The sequence below is a fragment of the Pleurodeles waltl genome, chromosome 1_2, assembly GCF_031143425.1.
Source record: "Pleurodeles waltl isolate 20211129_DDA chromosome 1_2, aPleWal1.hap1.20221129, whole genome shotgun sequence".
Taxonomy (NCBI): domain Eukaryota; kingdom Metazoa; phylum Chordata; class Amphibia; order Caudata; family Salamandridae; genus Pleurodeles; species Pleurodeles waltl.
Window position 1 is genome coordinate 595,636,181 of NC_090437.1, and position 18,921 is coordinate 595,655,101.

General features: G+C 48.3%; 1 protein-coding gene across 1 annotated transcript in view; it reads right to left on the reverse strand.

Annotated features, from left to right (window-relative positions):
- Nucleotides 1-18,921, reverse strand: part of MGARP (mitochondria localized glutamic acid rich protein) — a 225,394-nt gene that overhangs the window by 90,915 nt on the left and 115,558 nt on the right. The gene's annotated exons all lie outside the window — the stretch shown is intronic.

Here is an 18,921-nt window from a genome sequence, read left to right on the forward strand (position 1 = left end):
AGTTGCACTTCTGCAAACATCCTGAGGAGGTCTGGAGATGGTTGGAGATATGGGACAAGGCAGGCACGGGATGCTCAGAGGCCCTCCAAGGGGCTGCTCGTACTTCTGGTGTGGATGATGCGGACTAGATGAAGTGTGGGGAGAGCTAGACTCAGATCTCTGCTCAGGGAACTGCTGGCAGAGTCGAAATTCAACAGGACAGTACCATGGCTGTTGTGGTGCCTGAGATAACTGATGAGTACCGAGCCATCGGACGCACAAATGCAATCTGTTTCTGTTGATACTTGATACTGTTTGCTCCTTGTTAGTGCTGTCTAAATAGAAGCCCTGGGGGTTTGGGCTTGTGTCTGAGGGGCGCGGTCTGGGGTCTTGGGCATTGTGAGGTGCATGGATGTCAGGGGGCATTGCATGGTGCTGATTAATAACATTAGGTGGGGGAATGTTCTTGTCCCTGCCTATATCTGATAAGATTCCCGGCCACATTGATTTCTGTTAATGGGATGGGGTGTGTTCACTTCCACTGTTGTGGTAGGGAGTGGGTTGTTGGGGATTAGGCTGTTGTCCTGGCAGCATACATACACATGGATCTACAGTATGTTTTCAGGTTGCTGATTTACTGTTTATCCAGGGTGGGTTCTGGGGGTTGGGGGTTTGTTAGTGCGTTTGTGCATGTGGTTGTGGGTTGTATCAGCAGTGAGTGGATGAGAGTGGGACATGATGTGTGGACTTACTCTGCTTTTTCTCTATTTTGGAGGGAGAAGGAGATGTAAAAGGGGTAGGAATTTTGCACCATTTCCATGGGTAGACAGCTTAACACACTGACATGGAATGTCAGGGGGTTGAAAACATATACTATGCGTTGCAGGGTGCACTCTTTCCTAAGGCGGCATCAGATTCATATAGCCTGTCTTCAGGAGACGCATTTCACAGGGCAGGAGTAACAGAAATTGGCTAAGAAGTGGCGGGGGCAGGTGTTCTCTTCGTCCTACTCCTCCTATGCCAGGGGTGTGATGGTCTGGATTGCGCCAAGTGTCCCGTTTGTGCATACCTACAGTGAAGCGGATGTAGATGGGAGATATATACTTGTGCAGGGAAAAGTGGATGGTTTGCCTCTTACTGTTCTCAATACTTATGCGCCTAATGTGGATGACCAAGCGTTCTTTGATAATATTCCCGAGGTCCTGGGGGAGAGTGTTGGAGAACCCGTATTATGGGCAGGAGATTACAATTGTATTTTGGATGGGGGAATGGATATCTATCCCTCTAAATTGGTTAGCAAGCCTTTGATGGTGAGGTCTCTCATGGAAGTCAAGCACAATTTGGGGCTTTGGGATGGATGGAGGGAACTACATCCCGCGAGCAGGGAATACGCTTGTCACTCTAAGGCGCATAGTACATATAGTCATGTGGACCGTTTCCTCTTGGGTGGTCTCACTCGTTCGCAGGTGGGTGAAGTCAGGCATCTGGGGAGGTTTTTATCTGATTATGCACCAGTGTTGCTGCAAATGCAGTGGGGATCTGATACGGACGTGAGACGCAGTTGGCGCATGCCTACGAATTTTCAGATGGATGAGTGCTGTTGTGAGAAAATAGCTGTGGCCCTGGAAGATTATATGGATCACAATTGGGGGGTGACAGACTCCCGGGGACTGTAATGGGAGGCCCTGAAGGCTGTGTTGAGAGGGGTCTGTACAGGCACCATCTGTGGTGTACGCAAGCAGATGGAGTAGGAGCTTCTCAGTTCTGAGAAGGAGCTGGAGGAAATGAAACATCACAGGTAGAATTAACTAGGGAGATGAACGAGTTACTTACCTTCGGTAACGACTTTTCTGGTGGATACATTAGCTACCTGTGGATTCCTCACCTAATGAATACTCCCATGGCGCCAGCATTCGACGGAAATCTTCTTACTAGTCTCTGCACGTCGACGAGGACGTCACTCTAGCCCACGCGACGCCGTCTGACGTCATACAGGCAATAAGAGGTCCTCGACGACGTGCGGACGTCAGTACCAATCATTTTTTACGTGCATGAGAACAACCAGGCAATGCAATGAAAGAGCAAGGCAACATCCCATTACATTGTAAAAATACACAACATTGCATGAATAACTGTAAATCTTTTATATATATATATATATAACTCTCTCTTTTTAAAATATATATACACATCAAGTATATACACAAAGATATATACATATATATAAATATAATATATACAACATCTATTGCACCCTCAAAGACCAAGAGGAGCGTACTCAAGGATTACTTGGTAAGACCAGAAAGGCAACGGGGAGGCGGGTGGGACAGTGAGGAATCCACAGGTAGCTAATGTATCCACCAGAAAAGTCGTTACCGAAGGTAAGTAACTCGTTCTTCTGATGGATACAACTACCTGTGGATTCCTCACCTAATGAATAGAGTCCCCAAGCAGTACCACGCCCGGCGGTGGGTGCCTAAATGGTCAAACCAAGAAATCCTGCAGCACTGACCGTGCAAAATGGCCGTCCCTTCTAACCTCAGAATCCAAACAGTAATGTTTTGCAAAAGTGTGAAGGGACGACCAAGTTGCGGCCTTGCAGATGTCGACCACAGGAACACCTCTGGCCAAGGCCGAAGTGGCCGACTTAGCTCTGGTGGAATGAGCTCTAATGCCCTCAGGAGGATCCTTCTTTGTCAAAGAGTAACATATTTTAATGCAAAGAACCACCCACCTGGATAGTGTTCTCTTGTGGACTGCCTTTCCTCTCCTCTTGCCCACGTATCCAATAAACAGTTGATCCTCCAGCCTGAAATCCTTTGTTCTATCAATAAAGAAGCTCAACGCTCTCTTTGGGTCCAGACGGTGCAGTCTTTCTTCCTCTTTGGAAGGATGAGGCGGAGGATAGAACGTGGACAAAGTAATTGCCTGAGCCAAATGGAAGGGTGAAACAACCTTCGGGAGGAAAGCAGCCTTGGTCCTCAACACCACCTTATCCCCATAAAAAGTTGTATAAGGGGGCTTTACTGATAAGGCCTGCAACTCACTCACTCTCCTTGCTGATGTTATAGCTATCAGGAAGACTGTTTTTAAAACCAAATACCTCAAGGGGCAAGAATGCATAGGTTCAAAAGGGGACCCCATAAGGAAAGTCAGGACCAAGGACAAATCCCATTGCGGCATAACGAATGGCTTTGGAGGATATTTATTTAGAAGACCTTTCAAGAATCTGATAACAATAGGGGATTTAAATAAAGATGGTTGGTCTGGAAGACATATGAAGGCTGACAAGGCCGATAAATAACCCTTAATGGTAGCCACTGCACAACCTTTCTGCGCTAGAGACAGAGCAAAAGACAAAACGTCCGATAGATGAGCATGCAAAGGATCAATCTGCCTCTCGCCACACCACGCAACAAATTTAGACCATCTATTAGCGTAGATAGATTTAGTGGAGTGTCGCCTGGCCGCTAATATAACATCCACTACCTCAGGCGGGAGAGAGAAGGAACTCAGGTTGCCCCGTTCAATCTCCAGGCATGTAGGTGCAGACTCTGGAGGTTGGGGTGTAGAACCTGCCCCTGCGACTGCGAGAGGAGGTCTGCCCTGAAAGGGAGACGGAGCGGAGGGCACATTGAGAGTTGGAGAAGGTCGGAGTACCATACCCTCCTTGGCCAATCCGGAGCTATTAGGATGACTAGAGCCCGGTCCTGGCGAATCTTCCTCAATACTCGAGGAATCAAGGGTATGGGAGGAAACGCGTAAAGCAACTGGCCGCACCAGGTTATTTGAAACGCGTCCCCCAACGCTCCCTGCATCGGATACTGGAGGCTGCAGAATAACGGACAATGCGCGTTCTCTCGAGTGGCAAACAGATCTACCCGAGGAAACCCCCACCTCTGGAAGATTAAACGGACTTGATCTGGATGGAGACTCCACTCGTGGTCTGCCGAGAAATGGCGACTGAGACTGTCCGCACGCACGTTCAAGACTCCGGCCAGATGGTTTGCTATCAAGCAAATCTGGTGGTCCTTTGCCCAGGACCATAGTCGAAGAGCCTCTCTGCAGAGAAGGTACGACCCCACTCCTCCCTGCTTGTTTATGTACCACATCGTGGTAGTATTGTCCGTTAGGACCTGTACCGACTGACCACGAAGGGAAGGGAGGAATGCCTTGAGAGCCAGACGTACAGCCCGTAACTCTAACAGATTGATGTGAAACATCTGTTCCTCTGGAGACCAAAGACCTTTGATCTCCAGATCCCCCAGATGAGCTCCCCACCCTAGAGTGGAAGCATCCGTTATGACTGTGGCCACTGGTGGCGACTGCTGGAACGGCTTTCCTTGTGAAAGATTGATGCTTGCAATCCACCACTTCAAATCCACAGCAGCATCTCTGGAGATCTTGATAGTACCCTCTAGATCCCCTTTGTGTTGAGACCACTGCCTTCGGAGGCACCACTGAAGAGCCCTCATGTGCCAGCGAGCATGCGTGACCAACAGAATGCAGGAGGCAAACAGACCGAGCAGACGAAGGACCTTGAGGACTGGAACTACCGCTCCATTTCGAAACATTGGAACCAAATCCTGAATATCTTGAATCCGCTGAGGCGGAGGAAAGGCCCGACCCAATGTTGTATCCAGTACTGCCCCTATGAACAGGAGGCGCTGAGAGGGCTCTAGGTGAGATTTGGGCTCGTTCACCGAAAAACCCAGGTCGAACAACAACTGGGTTGCTGACTGCAGATGATGAGACACAAGCTCCGGGGACTTGGCTTTGATCAACCAGTCGTCCAAGTAAGGGAATACTGCTATCCCCTTCCTTCTGAGTTCTGCCGCAACCACCGACATCACCTTCGTGAAGACTCGAGGTGCTGAAGTAAGACCAAACGGAAGGACCGCAAACTGATAGTGCTGCGATCCCACCACAAACCGGAGATACTTCCTGTGTGACTTGAGTATCGGGATATGAAAGTAAGCATCCTGCAAGTCGACAGACACCATCCAGTCTTCCTTGTTCAACGCCAAAAGCACCTGTGCTAGGGTCAGCATCTTGAACTTTTCCTGCTTGAGGAACCAATTCAAGATCCTCAGGTCCAGAATTGGTCTCAAACGACCATCCTTCTTGGGAATCAGGAAATACCTTGAGTAACATCCTCGACCCCTTTCCTGCTCTGGGACCAACTCCACCGCGCCCTTTGAAAGGAGGACTTGTACCTCCTGTTCTAGCAACAGGAGGTGTTCTTCTGAACAATAAGAAGGGCGGGGCGGGATGAGGGGCGGGAACTCCCGAAAGGGAAGGGTGTAGCCTTTTCCCACAATACTGAGAACCCAAGTGTCCGCTGTAACAGTCTTCCATTTGGTGAGAAAATGCTGTAATCTTCCCCCTACAGGAGAGGAGTGAGTGGGAAATGGTGGAAGCCTAAGGCTGCTTCCCCTGCTGCACCCCGCCAGAGGATGAGGAAGAGGCAGAGTGCTGCTGAGAGGCTCCTCTGGTGCGGACCCTACCTCTCCCCCTAAAAGATCTATAGGGATGGGAAGAGGCAGGTTGCTGATATCTTCCCCGAAAGGAAGAGGAGGAAGAGCCACGCCCAAATCCACGAAACCTCCTGAAAAATCTGGAAGAGGCCGTGGAAGAAGGAGCTTGGAGCCCTAACGACTTAGCCGTGGCCCTGCTTTCCTTAAAACGTTCCAAGGCCGAATCAGCCTTGGCTCCAAACAGTTTGTCCCCATCAAACGGGAGATCCAACAATGTGGACTGTACATCCGCAGAAAAGCCCGAGTTACGGAGCCAGGCCTGTCTCCTTGCCACCACAGTCGTGCCCATTGCTCTGGCTACCGAGTCGGTGGTATCCAGTCCCGTCTGGATAATCTGGGTCGCAGCAGCCTGGGCATTTGAAACAAGATCCAAAAGACCCTGGGGAAGCTCTGTAAACGATGAGGAAATGTCATCCATCAGAGCATGAATATACCTCCCCAGGATACAGGTTGCATTGGTGGCTTTTAACGCCAGACTGCAGGACGAAAAAATCTTCTTGGACTGCACCTCTAGTTTCTTTGAATCTCTGTCCCCAGGCACCGTCGGGAAAGAACCAGGCGCTGACTTGGATGAACAGGAGGCCTGCACCACCAAGCTCTCCGGCATAGGGTGCCTAGATAGAAAACCAGGGTCAGTCGGAGCCGCCCGATACCTCCTGGCCACGGCTCTGTGAACTGCTGGGGAAGATGCCGGCCTCTTCCACACCTCTAACACCGGATCCAGCAGAGCGTCATTAAATGGCAAAAGAGGCTCCGCCGCAGCTGAGGCCGGATGTAGCACCTCTGTTAAAAGGTTTTGTTTAGCCTCCACCACCGGCAAAGGCAGATCCAAAAAACTAGCTGCCTTCCGTACCACTGCATGAAAGGAAGCAGCCTCCTCAGTATATTCTCCCGGGGACGAAAGATCCCACTCAGGGGAAGTGTCCAGCCCACTGGCCGACTCCAGACCACGCAGCCCATCACCCGAGTCCTCTAGCTCTCCTTCCTCCAGGGCTCGTTGGTACTCCTGCTCCTCTAATACACGGAGAGCACGTCTCCTCGAATGAAGTCGTTGTTCAATACGCGGAGTCGACAATGCCTCCGCCGAAGTCGAAGATCGGCGCCGATCTTCAGAAGCCACCGACGCCGCGTCCGGCGCCACAGGTAACTTCGGCGCCGACGAAAGAGCAGCTGAAGCAGATGGACCCACCGGAGTCACAGGCCGAAATCCCGACGTCGACGGGATGGAAATCCCCGGGGCCAATCCTTCTGAAGCCACCGGAGCGGCCACCGGCGCCGACACTGGCGCCCAGCCCACGTTCCCAAAAGGGAGAAAGGGCATAAAGGGTGCCGGCCGAAGAGGCGCAGGATCACCCAATGAAAAGGCCAAAGGCCCAGCCGGAGCACCCCCTTGAGCCATCTGTTGGAAGATGGCATACATCGCATTCAAGAATGCGGAACTATCGGCTCCAGTGGTGGGAAAAGCCGGATACTGAGGTGCCTGTCTCGGAGGCGACGCCGGCCTCGACGTCTGCGCCGGAGAAAACACCTTTGGCTCCAATACCTCAATCACCGACGCCTGTCCAGGTGAAGTTGGAGACGCCGGAGAGGGCAACGGCGTCGAAGGATGCGGCGTAACCGTGGGACTGATCTCCCATGTCCTTCGGCGCCGATCCGAAGACCTGGAACGAGTCTCCTTCGAATGACGCTGAGATTCTCTACGGCGCCGGGAGTCTCGATGACGCCAATGTCTTGGAGAAGAAGACTTCTTGTGATGCTTCTCATTCGATTTTGCCATAAACAGCTTCGCCTCACGTTCCTTGAGGGCCTTTGGATTTATGTGCTGGCATGAATCACAAGTCGAGACGTCGTGGTCGGAGCTCAAACACCGAAGGCAATCGGAATGAGGATCCGTCACCGACATCTTGCCCCACACTCACGACAAGGCTTAAATCCAGACTTTCTCTGCGACATTATTACCACAGCGAAAGACTACGCAGCAAAAATACACTGTAACCACAAAAGTAACAGTTGCTCCCTCGAAGATAACCGTTTCGAATGCACGGAAAAAAGGGAACTGACGTCCGCACGTCGTCGAGGACCTCTTATTGCCTGTATGACGTCAGACGGCGTCGCGTGGGCTAGAGTGACGTCCTCGTCGACGTGCAGAGACTAGTAAGAAGATTTCCGTTGAATGCTGGCGCCATGGGAGTATTCATTAGGTGAGGAATCCACAGGTAGTTGTATCCATCAGAAAGACCCCCAACAGCTCAGCTTGTATAAGAAGGTTAGTAGCTGCTGGGAGACATTAGATAAGGTCACAATCAGATCATATAGACAACGCCTTCATAGGGAGGGTGATCAGTCTGGTAAATTACTAGTGTGGATCCTTAAGCCAGAGGTTGAATGTCCTCCCATTCTGCGCATCAGGGACGCTGACGGTGTGCAAGTCACTAATCGGGGGAACATCTTTCGAGTTTTGGTGGCGCACTTGCAGAGTGTGTCCTGCGCCAGAGTACTGGTATCGAATTCTGATTTAGAAGGGTTTCTGCACCGGATGTGTTTGCCACGGCTGGAATTGGAGCATATGGAGAGTCTAGATGCTGAGAACGGTGGAGGAAGTGATGGCGGCTGTGGAGGCGCTCTCGAAGGCTAAATCCCCAGGTGGGGATTGATTCCCAATTGAGCAGTACCAAACTTTTTTCTCTCAGCTGAGAGAGAAGTTGTTGGAGGTGTTTGAGGAGGCTCAGGTGCCGGGTATGCTTCCGGAATCCATGCATCAGGGAGTCGTCTGTCTAATGTTTAAGCCTGGCGGGGACTTTTGTGACCCTTCTTATCGCCGCTTACTATGCTGAATAGCGATATAAAGATTCTATGTAAAATACTGGCTACTTGGAGTGATACAGGGATTGGTGCACAAAGAACAATGTGGTTTCATACCTGGACGTAGCACGGCTCATAATTTACGTCGTTTAACACATGTCCTGCATGAAACTATGGGTGTTGGGGGAAGACTTAGCGCTGGGGTCATTGGACCTAGAGAAGGCATTTGACACAGTTGAGTGGGGCTACTTACTGGGGGTGGTGCGAGGAATGTGATTTGGCCCTCATTACTGTTCTTGGGTTTGTTTGCTGTATACTGCACCTACTGCATGTTTCCGGGTGGGTGGGGAGCATTCTGACTACTGGATAATCGGGAGGGGTACCAGGCAGGGCTGCCCTCTCTTCCTGCTTCTTTTTGCCTTGGCAGTGGAGCCGCTGGCAGTTTGGCTTCGTGGGGAACTGGTGCATTGGGGTGTGCAGGTGGGACAGGTCACTCACATGGTCTCTCTGTATGCTGATGATGCGTTGTTATATCTACGGGAGCCGGGAGTTTCGGTGCCTCTCTTGTTGCGATTACTGGTAAAAATAATCTGTGTTATGTCTGGGCTTCGGGTAAATAGGAGAAAGTTTCTTCTGTTTCCCTTGGGGTCCTTAAGTGGTGCTCCGGTGGAGGATTTGCCGGGGGTGGGGCTCAGGTGGGAGATAGAAAGTTTTAGATACCTGGGCATCTGGGTCACTCATACGGTGGGGGCGCATTTGAAGCACAATGATGAGCGGGTTGTGACAGGGTTGGAGTTCTGTCTCGTTTTGGAGTAGGCTGGCGGTGGCCAAGATGGTTTTTTTGCCGCGCTGCCTCTATCTTGTGCAGAATTCTTAATTTCCATTGGTGGTTCCACTAGTCAGACGGCTGGATAGCTAGTTGATCTCACTGGTCTGGGCGTCGTAGTAAAGTGGCCCTGTCCACACTGCAGAGGTAGATGGGTGGACGGAGGGTTGGCTGTTCCGAATATCCGGCACTATTATTATGCGGCACACCTGCATAAGTGGATGTCTCCGTATGATAACTGGGAGAAACTACTTTTGTCAGGTATAATGGGAGGAGAGGGATTAGTGCATGCCTTGATGACGGGCGGTCGTTCTGAGGCTGCTGTCCCTTACCTGGTTTAAACTACTGCATAGATCTGGGAGCAGGCTGTCAAGAAAATGATTTGCTGTGCTCCTTTTGATAGAGGGATTTAGCCCCTTTTAGGATTTACCCCCTTTTAGGAATATGGACACTGTAATGTTAATGGATCCTTAGAGAGTGGGAGGTTGCTTATTAGCGGGTGATTTATATCCCAATAGGGAGTTTATCTTCTTTCAGGAGGCGCAAGATACTTTTGGACTGAGCCCTGGGCAGTTTCTGCAGTATGCCAAGTAGGACAGTGTGGCTCGAGAGATTTGGTCTGGATTTCTAATGGCTCCTCCTGCATCGCAGGTATTGAACCGACTGATAAACTGGGGGGGGGGGGGAATCTCACTTGATCACCCAGTTTTATAAAGTGCTCCAGGGAGGGGGATGGTGGGAGGGGGATCAACCGGATTTGGAGTGTGTGGCACGTAGGGCATGGGATCGAGAACTGGCAGACCCTTGGAGGATGTAGAATGGGATATGGCTCTATTGTTGGTACGCACGGTCTCCTATAACAACAGATTTAAGTTCTTACATTTTAACTTTGTTCACCGTGTGTATCTCACGCCTGCCCGCCTTAATAAGATTGACCAGACTAAGGTGGTTGGGTGTCCTCGATGTGGGGAGATGGGTGTGACCTTTCTCCACATGGCTTGGTCCTGTGGGGAGGTGCAACACTTCTGGCGGGAGATGGTCCGGATAACAGATGGGGTCAAGGGATTGGGGCTCAAGGCAACACCACTGACCTGTCTTTTAGGTGCGATGCATAGATCAAAAGGCAAGCATATCCCACATAGACTCGCACTGCTTGCATTAGTACTGGATAGACGTAGAGTGGCTATAGGCTGGATGAGTGTTCGATGTCCTACTATTCCTCTCTGGACTCGAGATGTACTGGAGTGGGGAGCTGCTGAAGAGCAGAATATGAGAATGACACATAGGGAGGAGGGTGCCTTAAGAGATATAATGGCTTGGGGGGACATTAATGGAACGCTTCTTGGGATCGCAGGAGTCCAGTTCTGATCGCAGCACTGAAGATGAGGGCTGATGCTTGGGTTGTTGTGTGGTTCAGAAGATGTGACAACCAACTGTGGTATTATTATGATGTTGTATTTATGGTATTATGAGGAATTGGTTACTCAGCAAATTCTTTGCAAGGGAGGTTGGGGGGTATCCAATGTTGTACTGCTTGGCATTGCTCAGGTTGTTGTATGTTTCATGCCTCTTCTTTGACTCTGGGGTGGTGTACACACTATGATGTCACGCACTGATTTGCACTGCACTGTGTTTTGCTTAGTCTCTTTTTGCAAACAAAATTTGAGTTTAACATTGTGGAGAAGGACTGCACACAGAAGTCAAGAGAAACTTCTAGTGTAGAGGTGAACATGAATGAAATCCATAATACATTGGCCATGGGACACCAGCCCCTTGTCTATATACCTACACACATAGGTATAATGGCACCTTTGTTTTCCTTCAAGTAAGGGAGACAGACACTTTTTAAGGTTGAGCGCAAAGTGCTCCATCCCTGGTGTAATCTCTCTTTGGGCTTTTAACCACATCCATGTCAAGCCCATCAGTTTGATTGGTTCATGGGCTTGCCTTTTAAAATTAGCTTGATTTAATTAGTGAAGGCATGCATACGTGTTTAATCCGCCTCGAGCGCACTGGCCAACTACTGAAAACATACGAGGCTCCATGTTTTCCGTATGGTTTCTGCACTATTTTTTCTCTTTATTTCGTAGGCAGCACAATCTCGCTGGGCAGTAGTAGAGCGCTTGGCATGACAATGACCTGGTTACATGGATATCTGCACTTTTGCCGGTTACATGGATAATTGCACTCTTGCCGACATGTTTAACTGCCAGCTAACTTCTGTTCCTTTTTGTTTGTTTGCTTTGTGCTCAAGGTGGCCATCGGCTCGCTTATGTGAAACTGTTTTACTTTTCAGTTTATGTGGCAAGGAAAGTCTGGTTAGGAGTTTACAACACTCATAGCTTTAACTCAAGTAAATGCGAGACCCACGGCATTGCAAATTCTTGTTTCCTTTATTTTAATGAAATTGCCATCCCTAATTTAAATGTTAAAGAGATGAGGAGTAGTGATAAATGTGATCTAAGTTTTGTTACCGCTAAGATTGCAGTGTGAATTTCAGCGAGACTTAGGGGAATTAGCAACTATACCAAGGTATTTACTCCAAATAGCTTTTCTCCCCAAGCTAAGTCCTCGAGACATTCCTGGTAAGCACTGACTTATATGAAAACTTGAGGGAGTGAATTAGCCACTCCGCTAAATTCAGTTTGGTTCAAACAATGAAAAAGGTCCAGTCAATCTACAGACTGCAAACATACTGACCTTTTATCCAGAATATGCATTTAACTGTATTTTGGTATCTTTAATAGAGAAAATATACGTAGTCTTATCAAGACACATGGATTTACTAAATGTCACCACAAAATACATTCTTCAATTCATTTTAAGCAAGCAGAGTATGTTTTTTTAGGTTGTCACCTGATACAATGTATGCTCTGTTGCTTGTGACTTTTTCTTTAAATAAACTCTAAAGTGCGCGTATAACCCACACCATTAATTACCACTGGCTGGCTTAATAGTCACTAATTTCCTTGCTTTTCACTGGTCAACGAATGCCTGTTTCATTTTGTTATTCGTTTGGCTCTCCCGTTCGTGGAGCATGAACCAAGTACTGAGTCTTCTTGATTACTGTCCTTCCACGGCTGCGTGTGCTGGGATGGAGGTACTTATTTTTTTCCTTCTTCCTCGTTGCTTGCTTGTCGATTACTTGTTGACGGCCCCTTCCCACAACTACGTCACAGCTGCTGCTTTCCCTCTCCCATTATTGCTTGTTTTTTCCCCCGCATTTCTTTTATTCTAAGTTGCTAGAAAGAGGATTAGGTCGGAGTCTCAACTTCTCAAAGCATCTGGATCACGGGAGAACCCCTGGCTTATGCAACATTCCTCAGGGATAGTGGTTGGTGCCCCAGGAGCAACACTGATGGAAATGAAAACATTAATTTAAGGTAGCATTGTGTATACAAAATCAGTATGTCCCATAAATTAAAGAAACAGCATTACAAGGATAGCGAATGTATGCAGGTAGTGAACACTATATAAATGCAATGTCAGTTTCAAAATAAAGGAGTCAGCTTTGTTTATGGACTCTTGGGAACTACTAATCCCAGTCTGCACTGCGCCCTGAAGATGAGGCTCACAAGAATCACTAGCACTGCAAGAGTGCACCCTGACATCTTGTGGTGCAGGAGAAGCCTGGGCAAAGCCCGGGCCAAGGGCAGGCTCGTTCAAACCCATCAGAGCCAAGAGGAGGCTGGGCTGAGACACAAACCACCACCCCCCCCAACATCTTTGGCTGTGATTTCCTTCGCCTACGCACAAAATAAGGGACTGCATTTTATATCTTGCACCAAGAGCAGAATTACTTCATCTAATTTGGAAGACTTTTATTTAAGGCTTGACTGCAGGAACCGACCTTTTGATTTGCTTTAGGTCACCATTAAACCCATCTGTTGATGGGTTTATTTAATGAGTTGTGTGAGCAATCAATAAAGAAATTGAATTGACTGAACTGTGTCTTTCACTCACTTCTGAGCTCTTTCCAGAGCTCACCCGTCCTTCATTTCAATGTCTTACCTCCTCCCAAATCTTGCCCCAGGTCTCATATTTAACATCCACGAACTTAACAGCGGCATACTTGCCTAATGTTACTAATGACTTACCCAATTCAATTACTGTTTCAAATCAAGACCAGGAGGCAAGTGCTTTTTCTGATGAGGGTCTACCAGTCAAAAGCACAGCCACCTTCCTAGAAGTAAGTGGCAATGCACTTGGACAGGGGCCCTTTGCCAACACTGGGGGAGTAGAAAAGAGCTATGACGTATTGAAGTCTGCAGTCAGATGCACATGGCTAACTCCTTCCCAGTTGCAGCCGCCCCCGGGATATCGCCCCCTCCAGATCTACTTGGCTCGACTAGAGCCAGGGGAGTAGAACGGGAAGTATACTTCTTGAACATGAGTAGGAGGCCCTGAAGAACTAGGCTCCTTAGCTGGGACTGGATGACCTGCCGCACCCTCGTGCCTTGCAAGGGTATTGACAAGCAGGAGGACGAGGGCTTGTGTCTGCTAATATGTAAATTTTTATTGATTGCCTGCCTACATTTTGCAGCAGAGGGCAGGGCAATTTGCGTTGCCTGGGTGGAGAGCAGGGCAAGGACAACAGTAGTGAAATTAAACAAACCATCTAATTGAAAGTGCGGCAGGGGTACTCCCCTATCATGGAGGGGGATTGGCTGCGATGAAGTGCTGGAAGCGAGGATACTGCCAATGTATACTATTCATTGATGTCTGAATATTAGTGCTTTAAGTGTTACTGTTACTATACATTAAAAATGCAAAAAAAAAACCTTCCTGTATCCAAAACGAATTTTACAAGTCCAGGAGGCTGCTTAATTGCATGGATGTCAATCTGTCGTCTTAGTTCCTTTACTCAAAGAATTTGTTTTGTGAAGATTGCTGTGCAAATTCTCACCGACTGAAGAGCAGCAAGAGGTTATAGAAAATAAATTGTGTAATTTCACCATGTGTTACCAGCATACCCTCAACCCAAAGTTTCATGAGGTGACCAACCACCTTGAAGCTTGGAAAGACCCTGTTCTTCAGTAGCAATAGCTCTGCTTAAAGGATCTAGGGACATCGGCTGCCTCTCATCTGATCCCAAGCATGTATATTGTGACAGCGCCGGGGGAACTGTTACTGAGAGGACTCAGTAGGTTGGTGGTGAAACTTCCATGACTAATTTGGCTCCATATCATACACAACAGGTTATTGGGAGGCAGCAGGTGAACTACTTGTAAAATGAGTTGGGGTACAACACCAGTCTTCACACAGTCATGTTATCAATCTACAGAAGCCCCTGTTAAGTGCCAAGTGTTAGTTTCACTACTAACTCGGAATGTAGCAAGAATTGAAACATTAGGGTAAATGAATTGATGGCCATCAAAGGATTGAAACAAAATGAGTACATTTATTGATGGCCAGGAGTTTTGTCTTATCAAGAGACATGGAAAACGTTTATAGGAATGGCTATAAAAGATGAATTGTCCCAGCAAAAAATGAATCTGCAGGGAGACAGGAGGCGTGCTAGTTTGGTTGAAGATTACTTAACATTACAATGTATTATTCTATAACTGTCATCCTCCCCAGATATTCAGGGGCCTGTAATAACGCATCTTGTTGGTACTCCTATTCTACTAATCAACATTTATAATTCATGTGTGAGTAGGCAGGAAGAGCCAAGAACTATCCTCTATTTAGTCAAGGTATCATCCTCACATGCGGCCGCTCATAACATTATTACAGGAGATTTTTATTTAACATTCAAATCCAATAATGTATCACAAGGTCTGTGTGCTGATGAGGATGTGGTATGGAACATTCCAGATTTAACATCTCGTCTAAGGAGCTTTATGTAGAGGGCCACTTTGAAGATTGTGGATCTTTCCTTAGCCAGCGGTTTACATGCCAGCACTGGCCAACTGCCCAGATTCCATCCTCGAGAAACATAGCTCCTTATTTGTTAACCTCAAAGCTCATTTTACGAATGGATTCAAGCAGGCTGTTAAGAATCTAAAATCCCAGTAATGGTTTTCAGACCCTTGTAGAATGGCAAAGAATAACCAAGTGATCATGTGAAAGCAAAGCGATAGGTCTATTAGGGAGTACAAAGCAGTTTAAAAGGAAACTATTAAATGAGGTAATGCTCTTTTGATAGAAGCAATTTAAGACATTTCGAGGCCTCTGCCATGAAAGTGTCAAGGTCATTTTGGCAGATAGAGATCCAAGGTGCCAAAGACCAAGCTATCCAATCTGAATCACCCATAAAGCCAAGGAAATGGACTGGAAGACCATTTCAAATTGCTTTATTGCAATCCCAGACAGCCATCCAAAAGCTGGTCAGCCTCTCTTTATGGGTTTTCATCACACCCCTATCATGATAGCCTGCTACTTAGATTTTCCATTGATGATACATTGGCTGCGCTTCAGCAAGGCAAAGCACCAAGGCCAGATAAGATTCCATAAAATATAGTTTGTTCTAACCTTCCAATCAGGTTGCCATGTAGAAACAGTTTCAAATGCTACTGCCGCAGGCACACCTATATCACCTACATAGAAAGGTACAGAAATTGTGCATATCCACAAAAACCGGTGTCGTAATTTCTCAAGCAATTATCACCCCATAGTTTACTTGACAATCTGCAGAAAATTTACTGCAAACAAGTTTTGAAGCAACTTGGATACATGCTAACAATTCCATTTCCCATCTCTGATCAGGAGTTAGGCCAAAAACTGGAACCATCTGTTGGAAGGTGGGTCATTAGTTGTGTGGCCTGCACAAGTAATGCGTCTGCACACGACTGCCACTGGGAACCAAACACCCCACTGTAGCGCTTGACTCTGATAGGGTAGCGTTGCAGAGCAGTCTAAGGCTTACTCAAGGGAGGTGGTGTGGGCTAGTAATCCCCATTCACGAGCACACAAGCATGACTCAATAAGTGATTGTCCAATCTGTGCTTTTTCTTTTGATAAAGTAAAAGTACATTTATTATTCACACACACTACTCAATGCTATGAAACAATCTACAAATACACACAAAGTAATGGAATCACTCTGGGAAAACATTGTGTAATCTTTCATGTCTCCTCAAGGGAGAATATAATCCAACAACCCACATGGCAAAACAATCCCCGGTGTCCCCCTTGCGACATTTGAACATTTGACAGTATTGAACATTTGACTGTAAGGTGAAATGAATACACCTACATTTGCATTTAAATACTTCTATCTTGCCAAGAGGTGGCTGTCAGTGTCATTATTCAAAATAGCATAATCAGGGAACATAGAGGACCATATTCAAGCAATTTAACCATTAGGATTACTTTTAAATTACTCCTAATTGACCATAGAGTAACAGTTCAATACATTGGGTAATACCAGCCTACACCTCTAGTAGGCACCATCCCACAAGCTGGAACAAAAGTTCACATAAGTTTGGGCTCCAAACACAGATCGAACCCTTTTGAGGTTTTCATTTGTCCCACCCTACCTAGGGTGGGGACACCAAACGATGTTGGGGGAGGCTGCGCTGCTCCAGCAGCTCCCCCTGTTTCTGGGCGTGAATCTGGTGGTGGCCCCATCTTCTTGGGACCACCACAAGCCTGGTTAGGGGACCATCCCCAGCTCCAGCCCCGCAAAGCATGCTGGGGCGGCAGCATATCAAATGAGCTGCTCTCCCCCTGTGCCAGAAAAAGCTGCGTTGCTGCCAAAAGCTGATGTTGGTTCCTGGTGGGTGCCGGTCCCACCCGGGCACCCCCGCTCCAGTTAAAGTCTCCCTTGTTGGAGGGTGGTGCAGGGAGCCCACCCCTGGCCCCCCCCCCCACTGGCTCCTCGCACGGCCAGCACCTCCGTGGTCCGGGGCCCCTTCCTCGTCCAGAGGGGGAGCGCCACTCCCCTTGCTCCTCTTACTCCTGGGGCAGCCCCCGGGCCCTGGCCCACCCCGGGGGCAGTCTCGAGCAACTGCGGAGCCCCACGCGCTTCGTAGCTGCTTTTCCAAAGGTCAAAGATTGCCATCCTTTTTCCTGGGATCACAGGCCCCCAAGCGCCAATTGTCATAATTCCTGTGTCGTTTTGCTCCTGGTGACAAGCCCTTGCCACCAGGAGCACTCTCCTTAGGCCTCCTGGCCTCGAAGGGTCCCCGATCATAGGGAGCCAGTCCCACTGACAACCTGCGCCAACCTTTCCTCTGGGTTCCCTCTTTTCCTTCTGGGCAGCGTGCTCTCCTTGCGCTAGCCCAGTCCTTCCCCCCCAACTAGTCCTCTGTTGGGCAGTCCCAGTGTCCAGCAGTAAAGCGCAGCCAAGAGAGCTCTCCCCTGTGCAGGACCTTTTAAGAGGAGGCAGAAGTGTCCAGCAGGTCTGCACCTCTGGCCTATCCAGATGTGCCACATCACTTCCTTGCCCCCCCGTCCCCTCCTTCTTGCACAGTCTTCTGGGATAGCTCAAAATGGCATCCTCCAGGAGTTAGTTGCCACATGTGCTCTGAAAGTCTCAGCCCCTCCTCACTGACATTCCTCGCAGGGCCTCTCCAGCCTGCTCATGGCACGGAATGACAGCTGGCTGATTGATGCAAGGCCCTGCTCAAGCAACTGGACAGAGCAGTAATTGGCCCTAATCCTGAGCTGAATCAGAGAAAGATGACATCCATGGATGACCCGTAAGTTGTACAACTATGCTCTTGTAACCTACTGCATCATTCTTTTCTTACAGGTTACAGTGTACTTTGGTGTGACTCTGGTCTCGGTGGACCCCAGTGAGCTGGAGTTCCACCCTAGGCCCTCCTTACCAATTGATATTTAATGGTGTATCCCGAAAATGCAAATACCTTAATCACACTGACATTGGCATTGAACTGAGTGTCCCTACAGTGAAAAGACAGTACGCACACTGACTCTCCCTCACATGTGTACACCCCTCTTATGAGACATACTCCATGTCACCACCCACTCTGCATAATTCCTCCTGCACCAGGATTACCTAAGCGCAGTTCTTGGGTTGCGCACACCAGGAATCCTCCTCCCACAGCCCTCACATGGGTGCACATCCAGGCGCACCCATAATCACATGTAACCTGCTCAGGGCCTCCTGCCCTTGCTGTGCCACAGCAGCCTTTCCTTAGCACGGCGGCACCGGCAGTAAACACGCGCAGTCCATTTTACCATGTGTTGACTGTGCCTGAGTCACCTCATAGGAGGCTTCCTCACAGTAAAGTCAAAAACCAGGTGGTCCAAAATCGAAAAATCAGGGCAGACCTGATGGTCAGAACCGTCCTCTAACACCATTGATCAAGCATTTAGGTTTCTTATGGCCAAACTGAATACAATGGATGTTGTAGGTGGTATGCTTTGTATTGCTTTCATTGATCTATGAGCAGCATTTAATGTAGTCCTGATGAGAAAAAATGTGGGAGATTTTAGCCAACATGAAAATTTCTGTAACTGCTGAATATCACGCGCTTGCATGAAGGAAATTAGGCTAGGATTCAGCAGGGCCCAAATGGGGAATTAACAGACAAGATCGACATAGCCAAAGGAGTGTGCCAAGGCTGTGTCTTGGCCCCTACCCTTGTGCTCTTGTTTGTAAACAAATGCATAGAATTTTTGTCAAATTGTGTCAATGATTTTCCATCCCTGGCAAGCAAAAAGGTGCCTGATCTGCTATCCGCGATGACACCTTCCTGCTCTCCAAAATACACTCCAGCCTTCAGACTCATCAATAGCTGGCAGTCATTTTGAAATACTTACGGCAAGAGATAAAATGTCCCTAAGACCAAGTCGATGGTGTAGTCT